This window comes from Artibeus jamaicensis, unplaced genomic scaffold (assembly GCF_021234435.1).
Source record: "Artibeus jamaicensis isolate MK-2021 breed Jamaican fruit bat unplaced genomic scaffold, CSHL_Jam_final contig_402, whole genome shotgun sequence".
NCBI lineage: Eukaryota > Metazoa > Chordata > Mammalia > Chiroptera > Phyllostomidae > Artibeus > Artibeus jamaicensis.
The window spans coordinates 5,290,051-5,313,601 of NW_026521818.1; the positions used below are offsets into that span (position 1 = coordinate 5,290,051).

Genomic DNA, 23,551 nt, shown 5'->3' on the forward strand with positions numbered 1-23,551 from the left:
CTCTGCACCAGCTGAAGCCACAGCAGCCCTGGTCCCCACACAGATCCCAGTGACCTTACCATCCCAGCACAACCTTCTCAGTGACCAATTTTCAATGTCTTCTGCAATTTTTTGCCACCAAACTTCATATAAGTGGGGATTCTGTTGGTTGTTCACTCCGTTCCTCAGAAGATCAGCTAGGTGTTCCAGCTGGGCACAGGCAGAACTGGGCTCCACTCCCACCTACCTCACTGCCCTCTTCTTGATCTTAATAATGGTTTTTAAACACAGTGAATATAAAATAAACAAAGAAGTAAACTTTGAGAGTTATAGGTAGGTAAAGAAAAGAAATAACTAAGAATTAAATTTTAAAATTAACAGTAAATTACAAAACACAGTAGAATAAGTACATAAACTCATGGACTGGTTCCTTTGGGAAAAAATACACAGTATGAAATGACAAGAGTAATCAAAAAAATTAGATAAAAATCACAAATATATAATAATTAGAATAAAATACAAAATAATGATAAAAATACCATTTACTTATTGCTATGTGCCAGAAAGTTAAATGATTCACAGTCATTTGGGGTTAGCCTTGTTCTCCTACAGGTAGGGGGCTAACCTGTAGGGGTAGAACATACAGGGTTAACCATACAGGTAGATATTATTTGTATTCCAATTTTCAGATGAGTAAATAAGCCTCAGAGCCGTAAGAGACTGTTCAAGGCTCAAAACAAGCAAATGGTATGCCAGTCCTGAAATCCTGCAGACACTGTAGCCTGCTATCTCAGCCTTTCCAGGGACAAAAGCCAACTTAGAGAAAATTATTTAAATTATGAGAGAATACTGTATGCCACTCTACTGAAAAATTAGACTTCAGTGAAAAGGACACATTTTCTAAGATAACATAGGTGACAAAAATTCAGTAAAGAGGTCATCTGAATTAAAAAAATTGATTTAAAGCCAGTACTCCAAAAACTCTGACTGCTGTTTGTGGACAATGCTCTCCGATTCTGCCCTGGGTTTGTACCTTCCAAGGAAGCCAAGGTAGGCACTGCACACCAAAGACTGAAAATCCTGGCTCAGGAAATAACAAAGGTCTTTTCTGTTTCCCAGCCAAAAAGACTGAAACTCAAGAAAGATGGGAAGAAACATACTTTAAATGATTTATAGCTATTTCACTTGATTTTCCCTTGAAGTGATAAATAACTGTGCTCCCTGCTGCTAGTATTGTATCAAGGTCTATTTTTTATTACTGTGCATTATGTTCCATGCAACATAGCATCTTTGAGCTTTCTTCTCACATTTCTCTACTGCAGTTGAACTCTGTGAGGAGCAATACCAATGGGACACCAGCATGAAGAAATAGTGGAACCTGCTGCTGAATACCACTACCTGAATGAAGAATCCCCTGATGAGGAACAAAAAAGTGCAAAGCTGGCTTTTTTATGGTGAATTAATGTGGTAACAAATATAAGCTGGAGCATCTAGATTACTAAGCACCACCTGCTAATGATGACCTTTGTCACTAAGAAGCCCAGAACAAGAGAAAATTATTTCCGGCATCATATAGCCCCCTCACCCACGCACCCACCCTCTATCTCCTGAACACAGCAGATATGCATCAATGGGAGACGGTCTCTGAAAATGGCCCTATTGTTTGGGTTTTCACTGAAGTGTGACCTAGTTTGTTTCCCTTAAAAGGCAGAGGAACCTGGAATGCTGTCACATTCAGTGTCATAATTATATGAGCTGTGACTCACTAGAATCACTGTTCCTCTAGTCTTGAGGTCGATGACATGGAACTTGATTCATCTGCTCCCAAGAACTCAGTTACTAAGCATACAATGATACTGCGAACACTTGTACTCATATTTGAAGCATTTTTTAATTGCCATTTTTCATTTGTTCATTAGGAAAGAAAAGAAATAGGTAATTTTCATCTTCATTTCTACTACAAGTACACTGCTGATATACAAAACTCTTAGCTATCTCACTTTTCCTCTTCATAAAATAAGACATTTCAAAACTTTAACTAGTACTACACTGGACCTATACGAATTCCAATCACAAAAATAAATTGCCAGACACTTTTCAGATACACATGAACGAGGCAAAGTCTGTGTCTAATTTAGCAGCCTCTTCCTTTTCTCTTATGAATTCATTTGAATGAATGATATCAAAAGAAGACTGACCAAGGCAAAACCTAAGACCTTGTGAATGAGTGCACTGCCTGAGTGCTAAATAGTCACACCCCAGCCTAGCACATGCACCTGGGCCCTGTGATCCACCCTGTCAGCCCAGGGTTTGACCGCAAAATTCTCTGCCAGAAGAATCCACCTACTCTGAAGACAAGTGAGTCCTGGAATTGGTCTTAGCAAGACGCTGTTGCAGTGAGAAATGGATGGGGCAAGCACAGCACTGAAATCCCTCTTTGCCCTATGAAGCCAGTAAATGTAGTTGTGAAGCCAAGTTCACTTGAGTTGTGGAGGGAAATGCTCTCCAGCTCAAAGTCCCCAAGGGCTCAGTAAATGTTTTTGTATTAATAACAGTTTATAGATGGAGTATTTCAACTTAGAAATTTTAAGCTGTCTTTTAGTACATATATAATGAAGAATGCTCTGTGAAATGAAAAGGAATATAAACAAAGGAAATGTAGCCCACATAAGGGTCATTTGGATAATTATTTCATCTCTTTGCATCTAGAATTATGAAATGGAGTCTTTCCTCACTTCTTCTATAATGAATCATTAACAAAAAGTAAAAAAATAAAATAAAATACCTTCAACAACTAGATCATCCCCATCCTATTTATTTTCCAGAACATTAAAAAAGATGAAAAGCACTCAATTTGCATGAAACCAACATGATTAGTTGGTTAGCTAGGTGATAACATAGCTGATACCATGAGTACCACAAAATGGAAAATAAAGCTAAAAGCTACTTGTAAAAATTGACATTAAATTAACAGGAAAACATTAGCAAATTGATACCAACACAAAGCTTTCCAATAGGACATGTCCAGAAAATTGTTCACAGAAGTGCTGCAAATATATATATATATATATAGTCTGTCTGGAAAAATTTCAGCCATTGTTAATATAACTAGAACCATTTATGCACTATTGATGTAACCTGGCAGGCAAGGAGAGTGGACTGAAATGCACATGTGTGAACAATGACAACTTCACTGTACTAGTCAACGGAGGTGGTAGATGCCATTGAGTGAGCATGTGTACTGTGTGGCTGTTGCATTCAAAATGACAGAGTGAGTAGAGCAACAAATCTGCATTGATTTTTGCATTAAGCTTGAACATTCCTCTGCAGAAACCATTTGGATGATTCAGAAGGCCACAACTATGGGAAACTGATGATTGGCAGCTTTATCACAACAATACACTTTACTCATGCATCATGTCTCGTGCAGTTTTTTGGCAAGACATCAAATTACCTAGGTGACTCAGCCCCCCTATAGCCAAGATTTGGTACCCTGTAACTGCTGGCTTTTTCCAAAACTAAAATCACTTTTGAAGAGGAAGAGATTTCAGACCATCTATGAGATTCAGGGAAATACAGTGGGGCAGCTGATGGTAATTGGGAGAACTGTGTAAGGTCCCAAGGTGCCTACTCTGAAGGGGACTGAGGTATCATTGTCCTATGTACAAAGTTACTTGTATCTTCAAGAAATGTCTATATTTTTCATATTACATGGCTAAGTGCCTTCTGGACACATACACACACACACACACACACACACACACACACACACACACACACACACACAGACACACACTGGGGAGTAATGGTTGTTCTCAGCCCATGAAACAGCAAGAGAAAGTTTGAGCCTAACACCTTTCACCTCAGACAGTGACAATCATGTTGGTAGGTAAAATTTGAGTTAGGCCTAGTATAAAGATGAAGGATGAGAGAAGTTGTAGTGAGTTTTCCTGACAGAAAACTAAATAGGAAGTAAAATGTTAAATAAACAGTAAATCAGAAAACAAACAGAATAGGAGAGAATAGCAACAAAGCAGTTCCCACAGATGAAAGTAAGATGAGAGTGGTCGAGGCCTAGCATTTGCTGTTCTGCTGCAACCTACTGTGCATTGCCAAGGAGACACTACTGCCCGCACATCAATGTTCACTTCGACTTCAGCAGCCAAGAGTATGAGACAGGGCCGTAAAGGCAAGACAGAGAGATCCTGGGGGTGGGAGAGGGGGAATCTCCGAGCTGTGAGCCCAATGTTTTTGTGGCTCAGCTACCCCTCAAAGTGCTTTTACCTAGTACTTTGCTAACCTCATTCACTGCCAACCTAGTACATTGACAAACACTACACTTTTCAATGAAATAAAAGGCAAATGTTCACTTTAAAATGTAATCTGCACTGTTGAAATATAGAAACTTTTATGCATATAATGTTTAGAATTTAATTATTTGCCTGTACAAATATTTGTTTAATTTTTAATTTTTTTCAATTATACTTTGCATTCAATATTATTCCGTATTAGTTTTAGGTGTACAGCATAGTGGTTAAGCAATCATATACTTAACCAAATGTCTCCCCCGATATTCCCAGTACCCATGAAGTTTGTAGTTGACGACAATCTACAAGAATTGAAAGAGAATTATCACCAAAACTTTATTAGGAAATTGTGTGCAATCATTTCAAGCATAAATCCTGGTACATACTTACAAAAGAAGTTATATCTGTGGGAGCAAGATAAACTTTGTCAACAAAAATATGGAAAATATTTCTTTATAAGTTAAAAGTTTCATTCAAATTCAGTGATTAAAATGTTCCCCAATGCATTATATTTTATTTTCCTTATAATATAAAAAATGTAAAGATTTTTCGGTCATACTCCCTGCAGACAGACCTAAACTCCTTCCAGTTTGCCTCAGATAGACATTGGAGGCAGTCCCATGACAGAGATGGCTGTCAACCATAAGACTAGCAGGAGAGGAAGGCTGTAGAGAGAAGTCAGAAAATTACAACTATCTGTACTTTGAGAAAATCCCTTAAGGGATTCTAGAATTCACTCAGTCTGGGACGAAAGGATGCTCTAAATTTAGAAATATGACGGAGTAACCGCCATCTCCACGATACAATTATAATACCACTATATCATGTTTATTTGCCAGATAAATAACTCATTACAATTATATACATATATATTAATACTATTTTCTGCCTTAGACTGGCTAAGATTAAAAAGGATTATCATCATAATTTGGAATCTTTGTGACAAAACCACAACCATGACACACTCCTGGGTACCACCTAGAATTCCTAAGAATTCAACTTAAAATAATAATTGTGTGACTGCACTGGCATGTATGTTTAAGGTTATTCAACAATTTTATAACAACTAAAATCTGAAAAAAAAAAAAACCCTAAATGTCCAACAACGGATTAAATGAAATATGCCTATAATATTAAAGCACTATATAGTTATTCACAGAGATTTAGTAGGTGTGTTCCTATTGATATGTAACAAAACAACCCCAAACTTAATGTCTTAAGACACCAATGACATTTATCTAGAAAAATTTATGCAGGTTTTAGCAAGAACTGCTTCTCTGCTCTCCTACATCAGCTTTGGTAGCTTAAATGTTGGGGACTGAACTTATCAGGAGTCTGGTGATTCATTCTCTCTCTCTCTCTCTCTCTCTCTCTCTCTCTCTCTCTCTTTCTCTCTAACTCTGCATGGTTTCTCCAGCATGACTGCTTCAGGTAGCCAGTCTTTTCACTTGTCATGGCTCCTAAAGTAAGTGCATTTTCCAAAAAGTCACCTTTTATAACCTAGCCTCAGAATAAAATAGCATCACTCTGCCATGTTCTATTATTTGTTAGAATCTAGTCACTATGGCAGCCATATTCAAGGGGTAAAAGAATTAAACTCCAAATTTAGATGGGATAAGACTATCAACAAATTTACAAGTATGTTTTAAAACATCTCCATGATTCATGCTTACTAACTTTTAAAAATCTTTATATGAGTAAAAAAGATTACAAAATATGCATACATGTTAATCATTTGCTATGTACATTTGAATGTGCAAATATCTAGTAAACTAACTATAATCTCAAGGTTATCCACCGAAGTATTGGCAATCTTTTTATGCAGATAGAGAGTTAAAATGGCAAGTCCATTTATTTCAATTTTTCTGTTATTCTAACAAATATATAGCACAGTACAATTTAGAAGCAATACACAAATAATATTTTGTGAAGCACTTTTCCTAAAAAAAAAGATGTTTCATACATTAAGAAAGAGGTAAAATTTTTGTTAAACACTAAATTGCTTAGCCAGCCTCTAGAGGTAGGTAGAGAATTCTGCTTCACTTTTACTGTGGAGTTTCTACTTAATTTTTAACCCATAAAAACATGCCAGCTCTTCTTCAGCTAATGATTTGAACAACAAATATATGTTCTGTCCCTGCAGGGAACAGAGCGGTATCCTAAAGCTTCAAGGTACATAGAAAACTTTATGTGGTAACATATTCTTAATACTTTAAGAGAAATAGAGAAAAGAAGTAGTAAGGACAAAGGAGAGAAGAACTAAAATACATAAATTCTTTTAAAGGTAGAAATAGCGGGTATTCCTACATTACTAATTAGATTTTTGGCTCTAATTTCTTCCAAATTTACCTTTGTGCTAATCACCAATATTTTTGGTGGAAAGAAACAAAGTATTATATATAAATGCTTCTTCAAACTTCCAGAAAATATTACACATTATGAATTTTCCAGTGCCAAAGGGTTTGTTCCAAAAGATGACTTTATTCAGAACCAGTGTACAAACCTCACACCAGAACTGACTAGCTGGGAAAGTTTGTTTCAGGTGATTTCCCCCAACCTCTCTGACTGTACTTTTTCCCCATAGTTCTTCTTCTATGAGCCCTCAGCACAGTGATCATACATTATGTGTTTGTAGACCAGGATCCTTCTCTGTACTGCAGTTTTTTAGTGTCTGCCCTATTTTGGAATCTTCCCAGCCCCATTCTTCCTTCCCGTCACCTTCAATAAGCATTAGTTGTCATATGAGTCAGTTTCCTCAGGGTCTTTTTCTTAGTGACAGAGGTAAATATAAACTCAGCATCTATAACGATCAAGGGGAATTATTCAACTCCTAACTTACATTTTCATATATTCAACCAGTATTCAAATCCCAACTATTTTCCATGTTTAGAAATGAAGACACAGAGTTGAAAGAGCCTGATAGGCAAACATAATTATAATGCAATTAAGCTAGCATTAAGAGATAACTATTAATAAAAATGTATGATTAAAAACAGGGACTGGCTATGCCTTTTGGCAGAGGTTTTAAATATTTCATGCAGAAAATAATTGAAGTGAGACTGGAAGGATAATTTCTTTAACTTATTATTTCTACTATAGTTCAATATTTTTGAAATTCTGAAGAAAATGGACAAAGATATGTAAGGGTGAAAAAACTAGTATATAAGCATGGAAAAGCATGGCAAAAACCAATTCATTACCAATACTCCTATGTAGCCTAAAGGTATAAATGGAAATCTTAAGAGAAGTGTATGGTAAAGTAGGCTAGAGCCAATGGTATACAGTGGGACACTACAGGTTTAGTAACAGAAGAGTGGTATTAAAGAATATATTTTTAATCTATTTAGTAAGTGAAGAAACTTGGATATTGAATGCATTGTGGTGAACAAATTGGAGGTGACAGTTCCCAAGTCAGAGGGAAAATACAAGAGGCTGAAGTGATAATTTGAGTAAAAGATGATAGCAGCCTAAAACAAGGGCGTATGTTTAAAACTCAAATTCAAGAAAACTAATGGTGAATTACATGTATAGTGGGTGAGGATGAGATAATAACTGAATATCTTCAGTCTCTATTTTGAGCAATTGAGGAAAATTAACATTTATCATATAAGAAACCATAAAAAAGAACAGATTCAGAAGGCATGAGAAGACTTTGGTCTGGATCATGCTGACTTTGAGATGCCCAATAGACATCCACACTGAGAGAGCTAGAATGCTATTGGAAAGGTAGGTCAATAACTCAGAAAAAAAGTCAAAAACGAGTACTTCTTTGGGCATTGAGAGTTAGGCAGTAGATGGAACTCTGGAACTGGATAAAATCACACACAACAAAAATTGAGAAGTCCAAGAAAAATGATAAGGAACACCAATATCTATGAATGGAAGGAGAAGGGTAAATCAATGAAACATATAGACCAGAAAGTCAGGAGGTATTCTAGGAGAGTGTGTCACTGGAGTATCAGGGAGAAGAGAATGTCAAAAAGAGAAAGGCCATCAGGTTGTAGTGCTCAATGGCAGATCAAGTGTGGTAAGAAATGAAGTCTTTGGATTTGGCAACCTGAAATCAAAACACTACGGTGAGAGCCATTTTTTAAAGAGATATTAATAGAAGCCAGAGAATAGCGATTGAGAGGTGAATAGGAACTAAAGAAGTTGAAAAGAAAAGTGTGGATTACTAGTTCAAGATATTTAGTGAAGGTAGGATCACAAGGAATGCTTTTATAATATTAACACTAAAGTTTTCTAATCTTTAAAAAAAGGCAATGGAAAGGGGCATATTGAAATCAAAGAAAGGATATATAATTGACTGATTAAGATCTTGGAAGAAGTAGAAGATTCAAGAGTTTGGGGACAAAAGATTTGAGGGGACAGAGATGAGAAAATGATACCAATTAAGAAGTGAAATGTACAAAAGAATGAGACTTGCGAATATTTTGGAATATCCATTAAGGGGAAAAACAGGGAAGTGACTAGGAGCAGTAACAGGATCTCCAAAAAAGAACAGAGTATGAAATTCATAAACTTTCAGAGTTGAAATTCAGAGTTGAATTCATGTCATAAATGGCATGTTACTCACCTACACACTGTGGGATTTTTCTTTTGCTGGCAAAGTCCTAAGACTTTAGAGCAAGAAACAGAAAAGTAAATCATTTCTGAGAGCCAGCATTGGATATAGCAGAACACTGAAGAGAGAAGAAATTAAGAGTGCTAATAGTTTCTTTTCTTTTAAAAAAAATTTATTTTAATTGTTGTTCAACTACACTTTTCTGTCTTTTACTCCCATCCCAGCCCATGCCCCCAAGTACTCCCTACCATTTCCACCCCCCTTAGTTTTTGTCCATGTGTCCTTCATACTTATTCCTGCAAACCCTTCCCCCTTTCCCCTGAAATTCACTCCCCTCTCCCCTCTGGTCACTGTCGGCCTGTTCTCCATTTCAGGGTCTTTGGTTATATTTTGCTTGCTTGTTTGTTTTATTGTTTAGGTTCCAGTTAAAGGTGAGATCATATGATATTTGTCTTTCACCACCTGGCTTATCTCACTCAGCATAATGCTTTCCAGTTCCATCCGTGCTGTTGCAAAGGGTAGGAGCTCCTTCTTTCTGCTGCATAGAATTCCATTGTGTAAATATACCATAGTTTTTGGATCCACTTATTTACTGATGGGCACCTAGATTGCTTCCAACATTTAGCTATTATAAATTGTGCTGCTATGAACATTGGGCTGCATAAGTTCTGTTGGATTGGTGTTTCAGGGTTCTTAGGATATAATCCTAGCAGTGGAATTGCTGGGTGAAAAGGCAGGTCCATTTTTAATTTTCTGAGAAAATTCCATACTGTTTTCCATAGTGGATGTACCAGTCTGCAATCCCACCAACACTGCACAAGAGTTTCCTTTTCTCCACATCCTCTCCAACACTTGTTCTTTGTTGCTTTGTTCATGATGGCCATTCTGACTGGTGTGAAGTCGTATCTCTTTGTGGTTTTAATTTGAAACTCTCTGATAGCTAGCAATATTGAGCATATTTTCATGAGACTCTGGATCCTCTGTATGTCCTCCTTGGAGAGATGTCTGTTCAAGTCCTTTGCCCAATTTTTAATTGGGTTATTTGTCTTCTTAGAGTGGAGTTGTGAAAATTCTTTATATATTTTGGAGATTAAAACTTTGTTTGAGGTATCATTGGCAAATAAGTTTTCCCATACAGTTGGTTGTCTTTTTAATTTAATACTGTTTTCTTTAGCCATGCAGAAGCATTTTATTTTGATGAGATACCATTTGTTTATTCTTTCCTTTATATTCCTTGCTCTAGGGGACATATCTATAAAAATGTTGCTGCGTGGAATATCTGAGATTTTCTTGCCAATGTTCTCCTCTAGGACTTTAATGGTTTCAAGGCTTATATTTAAGTCTTTTATCCACCTTGAATTTATTTTGGTGTATGGTGTAAGTTGGTGCTCAAGTTTCATTTTTTTTGCACATAGCTGTCCAGCTCTCCCAACACCATTTGTTGAAGAAGCTGTTTTTACTCCATTGGATGTTGCTGCCCTCTTTGTTGAATATTAATTAACCATAAAGACTTGGGTTTATTTCTGGGCTCCCTGTTTTCTTTCATTGGTCTATGTGCCTGTTTTTATGCCAGTACCAGGCTGTTTTGATTACAGTGGCTTAGTAATACAGTTTGATATCAGGTATTGTGATTCCTCCTACTTTGTTCTTCTTTCTCAAAAGTGCAGCTGCTATTTAGGGTCGTTTATGGTTCCATATAAATTTTTGAAGTGTTTGTTCTATGTCTGTGAAATATGCCATTGGTACTTTAATAGGTATTGCATTGAATGTGTATATTGCTTTGGGTAGTATGGACATTTTGATGATGTTAATTCTTCCAATCCATGAACAAGGAATATGTTTCCATTTGTTTGTGTTAATTAATCTCCAAAATATACAAAGAATTTTCACAACTCCACTCTAAGAAGACAACCAACCCAATTAAAAAATTGGAAAAGGACTTGAACAGACACTTCTTCAAGGAGGACATACAGAAGATCCAGAGACACATGAAGAAATGTTCAATATTGCTAGCTATCAGAGAGATGCAAATTAAAACCACAATGAGATTCCGCTTTACACCAGTCAGATGGCTATCATAAACAAAGCAACGAACAACGAATGTTGGAGAGGTTGTGGGAAAAGGGGTCCTTAGTTCACTGTTGGTGGGATTGCAGACTGGTACACCCACTATACAAAACAGTATGGCATTTTCTCAGAAAACTAAAAATGAACCTGCCTTTTAGCCCAGCAATTCCACTGCTAGGATTATATCCTAAGAACCCCAAAACATCAATTTCAAAGAACCTATGCACCACAATGTTCATAGCAGCACAATTTACAATAGTCAAGAGCTGGAAGCAACCTAGGTGCCCATCAGTAAATGAATGGATCAAAAAATTGTAGTACATATACACAATGGAATTCTATGCAGCAGAGAGAAAGAAGGAGCCACTACCCTTTGTAACAACATGGATAGAACTGGAAAGCATTATGTTGAGTGAAATAGGCCAGGGGTTAAAAGACAAATACCATATGATCTCACCTTTAACAGGAAGCTAAACAACAAAACAGACAAGCAAGGAAAATAAAAACAAATACACTGAAATAGAGAACAGGGAGACAGTCACCAGAGGGAAGAGGGGAGGGAATTTAAGGCGAAAAAATGGGAGGGATTTAGAGGAACAAATATAAAGGATACAAGGACAATAACTAAGGGGGGTGAAAATGGGAGGGAGGTGGGGTGCATGGGAAAGGGGTGGGCTGGGATGGGAGAAATAAACAGAAAACTGTACTTGAAAAATAACTAAATAAAAGTTAAAAAATAAATAAAATAAAATAAAAAGAAAGAAAGGGTTGGGAGGCTCGGAGATTATGAGAACTCAAAAGTTCAATCAGTTTCATTGGAGACTTAAGTTAATGTTCATTTACTATATCCTCAACTCTGTGCTAGGTACTGATAAAGGACCAGGACCACTCCAGAGCTTTATTGTTCCAGGAGGAGAAATACACATAATTTAATGCCAAGATAAAAATGGGTTTGGACTGCAAGTTGGGAACAAACTACAGAGTTCTTTATCTACGTAGGGAAAAATGAACAAGAAGGTATTTTGGTGGAGATAAAAAGATGAAAAATTGTGGACAGCAACTTGTGGTTGTATAGTTCATGTCTCCCTTAGGACCTGAAGAAGTAAATTTATAGATGAGATTCCAAGCAGTCTGTTAGGAGAATTATTTGAGGTTAGAATCTTTGATATTATACCCTGAAGATCTAGTTTAAAGGCTCATTTTACTACCTGTTTCTTTTTTTAAATATATTTTATTGATTATGCCATTACAGTTGTTCTATTCCCCCATTCATTCCCCTCCACCCTGCACACACCCTCCCCCACCATTCCCCCCTTTTAGTTTATGACCACATGTCTCAAGTTCTTTAGATTCTATATTTCCCCTACTATTCTTGCCCTCCCCCCTATCTATTTTCTACCTACCATCTATGCTACTTATTTTCTGTACCTTCTCCCCCCTTCTCCTTTTTCCACTCCCCTGTTGCTAACCCTCCATGCGATCTTCATTTCTATGGTTCTGCTCCTGATCTAGCTGTCCTCTTAGTTTCTTTTTGTTTTAGGTGTGGTTGTTAATAACTGTGAGTTTGCTGTCCTTTCACTGTTCACCTTTTTTATCTTCCTTTTTCTTAGGTAAGTCCCTTTAACATTTCATATAATAAGGGCTTGGTGATGATGAACTGCTCACAGAACTGGTCGATTTTCGTCACAAATTAGAGGAACATATGAAGGCTAAACTAATTACTACCTGTTTCTGATGGCCATGCCAATATTTTACTAACGTATCAGAGGAAAAGAATGACAGCTAACAACTATTAGTATTTACTGTGTGACAGGCAGGATTCAGAGAGCTATACATATATTAGTATAATATATGTATAGCTCCTTTAATGTTCATAATATCTTTACAGTACTATTATTCTTACACTTATATTACCAATCAGGAAACTGAGGAATGAAGAGATTAAGTCATTTTCTCCTGTTTACACAGTGGCAGAGCCAAGATGCCATCCCAGATATTTGGTCACAAGAACGTGATATAGTTGCCTCACAACTCATCACATGTAAATCTAGAGTCAGTAAAGGCAGTTCCAAAAATGAATTTTCAGGTACTACAATTTTTATGGGACTGAGTTTGAAATTGTTCAGTGGTCTCCCATTGTGATATCTTTGAAAGTAAGGAGGAAAATCCTTTATTATAGCCCTCCTTAAGTGGTGTAAGTGAGGAATAATAGCTAATTCCTAATTTGCTTTCCAAAAAGCATGATTCCTGTTGACTTTGGTTGACTTTGTTTTGGTGAGGGAGGTTTGCAAGTATAACTTAGATAACAAGAGACAGCTGAATTCTGGCTGCCACCCATAATCTTCCTTTTCACTCCTCTCTCTTTAGTCAGCTGTCAGCCTGCCCTCTAAGTAAATATTGAAGGAATGGTTTAACATTATCAATTTGATGAGGTGTCAAATAATTAGCCTTGCTGGGAAGGCTATATATTTCAGCGAAGTCCAGCCTCCATCAGCGACCACAGCTCATCACTGGGAACTTGGTCAGCAGAAGCTGAGTATTTGATTAACAGAGCAACTTTTGTAAAATGCATTCACAATGATCATCTATCCTTGCAACAGATCTCTATGGTTAGGCTCTGGGCCAAGGGACAGGCACCATCTGTCCAAAGCTGACTCACTTTAGATCTCTGAACTAGAGAAACAAGACAAGAAACCAGCTGTGGTATGCCTGCACTAACCTTCTCAGCCTTCAACTCTCACCTCATTCCTGGGCAGAGTAGCTGGCCCACTACCTCCTGTTCTCCATGAACCTGAAGAAAACACCTGCTGCCAGAAAACATCAAAATCCATAACTGATAACAACACAGTCATCCCCACTCACCTGAATCCTCAACCCAGCTATACTTGAAGAAGAGCCAGCATGGCTAAATGGCTGTTGTTTGGGAATTTCTGGGTGTGGGGAGCAAAGCAGACATTCTCAGAGCCTTGCATTTTCTCATTGTCTTACCCCCCACCTACTCTCTTCTCTTGGTAATGCTGGAGAGGGCACGTGGGAGGCACATACCTGTTCACCCTCCCACTTCTCCAGCCTCGGGAAATCCTCTCCTCTTGCAAATTCTCTCTGCCAATCACATTTCATTTGGAAGCAGTACTTAATTAACAGTTTACTTTTCTATGGAAGGGCTAGCATTCATAGGTATTATAGATCATGCATGTTTTATAGCATTTTCCAATCAGCGATACAGTAAATTGAAAAAGGAAGTTGAAATACAATTCTAAATTACATGGAGATTCCCAAGTGCCATATATAGAAACAAATTTGTATCCAAAGGTAAACCTATTGACAGCTATTATTATATGCTTTCAGGACATTTAATTTTTTAAATATGATTTTATATAAAGTGATCATTTCTTTTTATATTTTTGTCTTTAATCTTCTATCTGCCCTTAATTTTAGGCCAAGGTTTCTGGACCACACTACTGAGATAGAACTAAAACAAGAATAGTAAAACCATCATTTTTTCCTTTGGATTTCTTGAAAGATTTATGGAAATCGTTAGTTTGTAAGTTTTCTTAACTTTTCCTAATACAAGACTTGAGGTATTGTGATAGTAAATATACTTTGTAAATACTATGGCTTCATTGCAGTAAGAAAGACACCTTTTATTTTCCTGACTTGAGAATTTTCTAGTTGGCAAAGGGCACTACTGTTGCGTACACTGGCAAGAGTTAGGACATAAAGAGACATTTTGGCTGGGTCACATCATGGACACTCCCCAAAAAAAATGGCATAATTTTGATAAATTACATAGTTCAGTTTTTACAACCCTATGGAAAAAAACATTTTATTTTCTTCATACTAAAAAGAGACTACAGTCTTTCACTCAGATCACTGGGGAAAAAATAATCTTTCAATTATGAAAACTCTGGGAAGAAACCAAAGGAAAAATTATTTCGTTAAATTCAAATTGTTTCGGTGAGTTATTTTAAACTGAGTAATGTCTTTTTAAAATTTCCAAATGAGAGGGCAGGTACTTTGAAGAAAGAAAGGATGAAGTAATGATATTAGGAATTTCCCTGTGTTAACAGGAAAGACCTGGTTCTTCTTGCATGCATGTAAAGAATTGCAGACCAGCAAATCTATTAGCATGCAATCAGGGTTTATTAGTGATCCATTTCCATGAAAGAGAATGGGCCTAGCTAAGGTGGGGGTGAGAGTGAAAGGCATAGGTCCAGGAGGCAAAAGTAAGGGCTGCCTAAGGCTAAGGTGGCAAGTGCCTGCGTGGCCTGAGGTCCAGTGGCCAGAGAGAGTCAAGAGAGGGAGTCCTTTGTTTTGAGGATTTACTAGTTGGTAGGATGAGGTGAAGAAGGTACATATTGATTGACAGGCAAAGGTAGTGCCAGCTTTCCCCGGGGTGGGAGGGAGGATGTGACTACCCAAACTTAGATATGTGTTGGGGTTTGTTAACCCAAATTCTTATTTTGCTCCAGACTCCATTTGTTCATCTTGTTGGAAAAACAGGTGTGTGACAGGAAGCAATTAATTAAAGTTGAGACATTTACCCAAAGTTTTTTATGGGCTTTTTGTTTAAGCATTAGAGACTCCCTCATAAAACAGGTAGTGACTAGAGGTAGGCAATTAATCAAACTGGTTTCATAGGCTTCTTCCTTTGGGCACTATGGACCCTCTCCCACCTTTCATGCCTTGGGATGAAAGCACAGTTTCAAAGGCATTCTTTCCCAGATAGTGGAAAGGATATGTAGAACTTCAAGGACTGCCTTCCTCCGTGTTAGCGTGGTGTTTCCTGTGGTGTTGTAACACCTGGCAATATTATCAACCCAGGACTGCTGGTAAGACATGTCTCCCTTTCTCCTCCCTGCCTTGATTTACTATTTACCCAACCCAAGTGCTAAAAGGCGTATCCTGGCAACCAAGATGCTAGCTTCTGGCCAGTGATAGCAGCACAGTTTCAGAGTTCTTCCTATGCTGTCTCCTGCCTCACCTGGAGTTAGAAAACTTAAAACACTATAGACAATTCATGAACATTGCAGTAGAAAATAAAGAATAAACAGGTATCCTGTTGTGGGACAACATATTTTCATTTTTGATAAAAAATTTTATACATATATATGTACATTTTGGAGGCATACAAATAAAGGAGCTCCAAAAGCAGTCTACATCTCTCCTTCTCATTAAAAAGTTCATATGAGAGCCTAACAAAATTGGTGTATCTTTTCTCCAAACACCTGTGGAACACCTTTACTCTCTTTGCAACTTATACCCTATACTAGGCTGTTATTCTCTCATGGTTTTGTATGTGTCAGCCTAATTTTCACATCAAATTATAAGCTATTTTAAGGTCAGAGAAGGTAACTTTGATAATTCTTACAGTACCCAATATACCTACAATATAAGCCTTATATTAAATATATTTGTTAATACATTATTCCTTCTGGAAAAAATTCTTTTTAATAAACTCCATATCCAAAGTGTTACAAGTATGATGTTAAGATAAGTATGTGCCAAGAAACTACATCCACAGTCTGAAACACCCTAGGGATAAAATAGTTTTCAATAATCACTGCCAAATAACAAGTGCAAAGCAGTAAACATCCTCTCATTCACTGAGGACTTTAGCATCTGGTTTAATGTCCCCCTTTAACCCCTGACTTGTTGTAACTTGGCAGACACCAGTGTCTACATGAATGACCCACCCAAAGCTTACAACTCTTTATTAACCTCTTTTTCACTGTATTTACCCCATGTTAGTAAACTAATTTCATGGCCAGATACTAAAACTCACCACCCCATATATTATTCATTCTTGAAATGTTAAAGTCTTCTAATTCTCTGACCTCAACCTCCAACTGTTTTAACTTCAACACATTTATTTTCCCAATAAATTTTTCTTTGCTCTTTTGTTCTCTTCCAGTCCTCCCTCCTCTCTTCACCTCCTTTCATGTGCACCTTAAAGTACATCCAGCATCTCTTCATCCTCTGTTTTGCCAATATTATCACTGTCTTGGCCTATTTTCTTTTTCTGTCACATCTTTCTTAAAGAAATAAGTTTGCACCAATGCAAAGTCCACCTACATCAGAGTTGCTGAATGTTGCTGGTGAAAATCAGGTAGAATTTTATTATATGTAATAAATTATTTTGCCTTCCCAGAATGGTATCTTTTCTTCTTCTGAGAAACTCCTTTAAATGGGAGGTAGTACCTTCTGACAGACACCACACCACTGGCCATTGCAGATGATCCAGGGTGGGCACAAGGGCCAAGCCTAAGCAATCCTAGTTCCCTACTCACCAGCTACCCTTGATCAAAATATTACAAAAGCCAGATTAAACACAGTCTGTATGGAGATATTTGTGTACTGGAATTGGGGAAGGAGAAAAAGAACAAGAAAGAGGTAGGAAAGGGGGAAGAAGGAAAATTACAGTAAGGAGCTTATAAACATAACATATTCACAGTATCCTCTGGGAGTTGGGACCTCGACTTAAGTGTGTTTGGTGCTGAGCCAGAGTTTTAACCACTATCAAACAGACAGCCATTTCAAGCATTCACAGCTCTTCCCACGCTCCCTACCAAGTCATCGCCCCTCTCACTCAAAAGATGACCTTGCTTCTCACTTTAAAGAGAAAATACGTCTATCAAGTAGAAATCCCTAATTCATCTCAGTGAGTAAGAAGGTGTTTACTTCTTTGCACTTGTTATTTGGCAGTGATTATTGAAAACTATTTTATCCCTAGGGTGTTTCAGACTGAAGATGTAGTTTCATGGCACGCATTTATCTTATCACACTTACAACACTTTGGATGTGAAGTTTATTAAAAAGGAGTTTTTTCCAGAAGGAAGAATATATTAATAAACGAATACAGCAGCACAGCTTTCCACATCTGCCTTGTCTCTTTCTCTTTCTTGATAGGAAGGAGAGGAACTCCCTTCCCTTGAAAGGCTTCTCCCCATGCTCTGGCTCCAGCCCTGCCAGTCAGTGTGACCTGTTTCTTTGGTTATTTTCCTTCTCTATAATCTCATTCTATTACTGCCTCTTCTCCATTGACATGATATTAGTCTCAAGTCTTGCAGTTCTTAAAAATAAGAGAAAAATACCTCCATCATCTCCCACTGTATTCTTCATGACATTATAGTCAGAAGTTTTTATTTCCTTTGACCTCAGATGCATGAAAATAGATTAATCATTATTTATGGTTCATATCTGGTGGTCATCACTCCCAGCTTGGTCTTTATTTTTTTGGTTAATTCCTTAATTTTAACTCCAATATGCTGCTATGAAAACACTATCCCAAGCAAATGCCAGGTTCTTTGTATAAGCATCCAGGCCCTCCCATCCATGTCCCTGCTTTCAAGTTGCCATCCTCCTGAATGATAAGTCAGTTATTCACTGGCTTTTCTTTTAATAGTTTTAAAGTAATTTTTAAAATAATTTAAAAATTTTTGCATCTATGTATTGTTAAAAATAAAGGTCATCAAGGAACATGTATAAAGGACCCATGGACAAAGCCAAAGGAGGGTAGGATTGAGGTTGGAAGGTGGGGGTGGGGTGGGGTAGGAAGAGTGGTGGGGGAAATATAGGGACAACTGTAGTTGAACAAAAAAAATAAAATAAAATAAAAAACATTAAAATATATGTTGGTATTTTAACCTAATGAAAGGAAGTCATTAAATATTATAATAATACTTATCTTTGCAATTTTTAATTTTTATCTTGGAAACCATATATTTTAATTAAAAATACACACTTAAAAACAAAGCAATGAAGCCCTGGCTGGTGTAGCTCAGTGGATTGAGTGCGGGCCTGCGAACCAGACGATCGTGGTTCGATTCCCAGTCAGGGCACATTCGTGGGTTGCAGGCCAGTTCCCAGCAGGGGCCAGTTCCCAGCAAGGGGTGCACCAGAAGCAACCATACAATGATATTTCTCTCCCTCTCTCCTTCCCTTCCCCTCTAAAGGTAAATAAATAAAATTCTTTAAAAAAAAAAACCAAAAAACAAAGCAATGAGATAGAGAGTACAAAGGATTTTTTATTTTGATATGATCTGTTGGTTAAATTTATCCAAAGAAAAGGGTATTCTACTTTCTGTATGTAAGGAAAGCAAGTTAAAACACAGAGGCTGATAAAGGAAAGTTATAACTCTGGGATTGTTTTTCTTTTTCCCCAAAGAATAATTACTTGGGATGACTTTATTACTAAAGTTTGCTGTTCTCAGGAATTATGTACTACTAAGGCACGAGGCTGAATATTTGTCCTTTTTTTGAGCATTTATCTTTTTAAATGTTACTGTGGTTCTTTTGTTTTGCATGTTATATGGGACACCATTGCACTCACTGTTTATCAGGTTAAAGAAGTTCTCTTCTATTTCTAATTTACAAAGGGCTTTGAATAATGATTGGGTATATTATCAAGTGTTTCCTCTGAATTTTTTTAGCTCAAGTACATAAAATTTTCTCCTTCAGTATATTAAGGCGTTAACTGTATTTGTGGATTTTTATCATATTAAACCTTTTTTATGTTCAGGGATAAACCCATATTGGCTCTAGTGTATTAACTGGTATAGACACTATTGGATTTTATTTGCAAATATATTTTTGTACTGATAATAGTAAGTGAAATAGACATATTTTTTCTTTTTCATAGTGTTCTTATCTTATTTTGATATCAGGATTACTCAAGCCTCATAGAAGCAGCTTAAAAGTAGTTCCTCCTTGCTATTGTCTGGAAGACTTTGCACAGTTGGGACATTATGTTCTTTGTTTATTCATGTTGAAAATGAAAAAATACAATTTGGAAGAGATTTCTTGGCTATAAAACCAAAACCACTAGCGAACAAAACAAAAAATAGATAAATTGGACTACATCAGAAGAATAAACTTCTTTGCATCAAATGTCACAGCAGAGTGAAAAAAAACCCATGGGATGAGAGAAAATATTTGCAAATCATATTTCTGATAAAAGTTTATAGCCCAAATATGTAGAGAATTCCTATAATTCAAGAGCAAAAGAAACAAAACAGGTAATTTAAAAAAATGAACAAAGAGCTTGAACAGATATGTCTCCAAAGAAGAAACATAAGTGGCCAAGAAGTACATGAAAATATTTTTTCATCCCTAATCACTAGAGAAATGCAAATCAAAACCATAATGAGATACTATCTCACACTCATTAGAATAGCTGCTATCCAAAAAAGAAAAATGAACCCAGAAAATAACATTATTGGTGAGGATGTGGAGAAATTGGACCCTTGTGTATGGAAAATGATGCAGCTGATGTGGAAAACAGTGTGGTCATTCCTCAAAAAATTAAAAGGAGAATTACTGTATCATTCATCAATGCTACTTCTGGGTATATACCCAACAAAGTTGAAAGCAGGGTCTCAAACAGATATTTGTACACCATGTTCACAGCAGCATTTTCACAATACTTAAAAGATGAAAGCAACCCAAATGTCCTTCAAGGGATGAATACGTAAACGAAATGTGGTACATACATACAATGGAATGTTATTCAGCCATTAAAAGGGGGAGTGGGCTATTAAGCTGCTTTGTGGAGCAAGAGGGTAGACATCTCCTTGGACAAGCTCATCCAGAAGCACGGGGCTGCAGCAATGGGGTGATGTGGGGCTGGAGGCTGGGAGAGGCACAGTGAAGAGGCCATGGACAGTAAAGAGGTGGGGTTGAGTTGGCCTCAGCCATAGGTAGAAAAAATGTAAATGGGCTGGTAGCTTGACATCAGATCAGGAGTTGGAGACATTGGATCTCATGTTGGTAGCCAGCAGAGGCTCCTCAGCAAGCCAGCAATACAACCATCTTCCAGTAGAGGTTTGACGCCTGGCAGAAGGTTGGCCTCTCAGATGCCCAGCTAAAGCTATGAAAAGCATTTGCAGAAAGATGGTCCTGTCCAGATCAAAGGGAAAGTGTAAGATACCAGAGAGATGCTGAACTCCCACAAGCAGCAGAGCACTGTGTCCCAGAATCCCCACCAGGTAGCTGATGCCTGAGAGAAGCTCAGCTTGAAGCAGAGTTCTCCTGATGCCTTCATGAGCACCCCCATTGGGACAGTGACCCCAGCTCTGAAGCTCACTAAAACTAACCAGGTTCCACAGCAGAAGACCACGACACCATCTCATGTCCATCCTGCTGGAATAAGGATTAGCATTGTCAATAATCACCAGGCCAAACAGAATTTATATGACCTGGACAAAGGCAATGGCATTGGAGCTCCCGTTCTGAATAAGATGAAATTCATAGACTCAGGTGGCTTTCTCTACCACATGGCCAGGCTGAGCAGTTCCAAGCTTTCCATGTCTAAGACCCCTCTCCCACCAAAGTGGTTTAGAATAATGCATATACAACTTCTGCTCTCCACTCCTCAGTTCAACAAAAGCCTTCATCAACATGTTCTAGACACTAGTGAACAAGGAGGATTCCGCCAAAGAGCTGCTTCCTACTGAATCTATCTTCAGCTCTTTGGAAGGCACTGAGATGACTGTGAATAATCTGCACCCAAGAGTCACCGAGGACATTTTTGAACTTTTCTGCATATGTGGAGCCCTGAAGCAGGCTCAGCTAGTCCCTCTTGGGCTTGCAGAAGTGGTCTTTGTGAAGAAGGATGATGCCATCACTGCATATAAGAAATATAACAATTGGTGTCTGGACTGACAACCAATGAAGTGCAAGCTTCACATGAATGGGGATGTTATCACCTCAGACCAGCCCATCCTGCTATGGCTGAGTGACAGTCCCAAAGTGAAAAAGTACAGGGAGCTCTCTTGCAGGGTGAACTCTGCTGTCTCGTCCAACCCTACTGTCAAAGAGGACCCTGACACCACCCTGAAGGCACTCTTCAGTCCTCAGGGGCCCCTGTGACTATACAGCTCACAGAATTCAAAATCAATTTGAGTATGGGAGTGACACCGCCAGAAGCAGGGCCAGAGAAGGGTGACTCTTTGCTTTCCAAAACAAAGCTGGTGACCAATGGGCCATCGAACTGGAGGCCCCCAAACATGGGGTAGAGAGCTTCCTTGCCAGACAGGACCTCCTTTCTCTGATGTGCTGTACTCTGTGCTCATTGTACATTAACATTCCTTATAACGTGTTTCTTCTCTCTACATCTTTTCACCAAAGTAGGCTTGTGTTGCTTATAGTGTCTCTCTTCCTGACCTCAGTTCCAAACTGATTTCTTATCTAGAAATGGTGTCCTAAATTTCCTGCATAGATATCTTGTGGCTCCATGGAATATAGTGGCTGGAGGAGGGGAGCAGGAGGGGGGCTGTTTGAAAGGCGCTGCTTTCTCCAGGGGTAAGGTGTATGCCTCCCCTTTTTATTTTTTAAACTTTGCCAACAAAGTAGAGAATGGAAGTCCCTGCCATCCTAATGGGAGCCAGGTAAGCTCCAGAGCTGTGCCACTCACCTGCATGGTCAATGGAGATGGCCTGGGTGGGCATCAGATAACAGGCCCCTTGTCTTCTCACCACATTTGGCTCCGGACCAATCTGATCTGGGGAGGGCCCTATTGGCAAGGGCAGGGTGAGGCTGCTTCTTTGTGAGGAAGGGTGCAGCCCAGTTTCTGGAGGGCCCATGTTGTCTCAGAGGCACATTTCCCGGTTCACTTGCATTAGGTCAAGCGCTCCACCCCAGCTCTGTTTGCCTCTTGATATCACTGCTGAGAAGGCTGACATTGCTCATCTTTCTAGTTTCCACTAGCTCAGGACACATCACATCCTGTTTTTTGTGTTAATGCCAGCTCTTCTCTAGTTCTGTGACACTGGGAGAATTATTGAAAGGGGAGATGTTGGCTTGCTCCTGGCTCTTTCCTCCTGGCCTCAGATGTCATAGATGCTAGGAACATATATGCAGCTACCACCAAGGAATACTGTCTCCACTTTTATAAGTGACCCATCCATCCATGACCAGAGGGACATTTTCCTGCCCAGGCAATGGGGGATGAGGGAAATGGTGGGTAGTAAGGAGGGAGTTGAGAGAGCAAAGCAGCTCTTCCAGACAAGCAGTGGGTTACTTCCTCAGCATGGTTCCAGAGAATTGGGGGAAAACTCTGGAACCCAGCAACAGCCCCTCAAGACCAAAAAAACATTGCTCCAAATCATTGTCAGTCTCTTACCAGTTTGTTGGCTGATCATTGTCAGCTCCCTATAAAGGGATTCCAGGCTGACAGAGCTGGAGAGAGTTGGGGAGCTGGATTCTGGGAGCTCTACAGAATCAGTATCAAGTGCTATGAAGGCACAAGCCTAGAAAGTAAAGGGAGCTGAGGCACTAAGACCCTCTCATGACCTTGGGAGGCTTGGGACCAGGCCAGTGAAGAAGAACTTAGAAACTTGTATTTCTGTAGACTTAAATCTGTCAAGCAGGAAAAACTCAGGGTTTTCAGCCAGCTCAGTCCTCCAGCTCTGCGTTTGCCCAGGCCAAGAAAGTTCAAGGAATATTCCTGGTTGTGCTCTACCCTCCAGTTCTTTAAAGAATGAAGTTTTTGTTTCCCCCTTCCTCTTTTTATAATTGCAAATTTGTTCTCAGCAACTGGAGGACATTCTTCTTACACTTTCGCAAAACTTCTCCCAAGAGACCACCCAAGGCAGAAGCACCTGGTTTCTTAGATTGTGAGGGCACATGGTTCTAC

The 23,551-nt window shown here is 38.4% G+C and overlaps 1 pseudogene; it reads left to right on the forward strand.

Annotated features, from left to right (window-relative positions):
• The first annotated feature begins 2,249 nt into the window (after positions 1-2,249).
• LOC119065129 (polymerase delta-interacting protein 3-like) lies at positions 2,250-21,932 on the forward strand (annotated as a pseudogene).
• Positions 21,933-23,551: the final 1,619 nt, after the last annotated feature.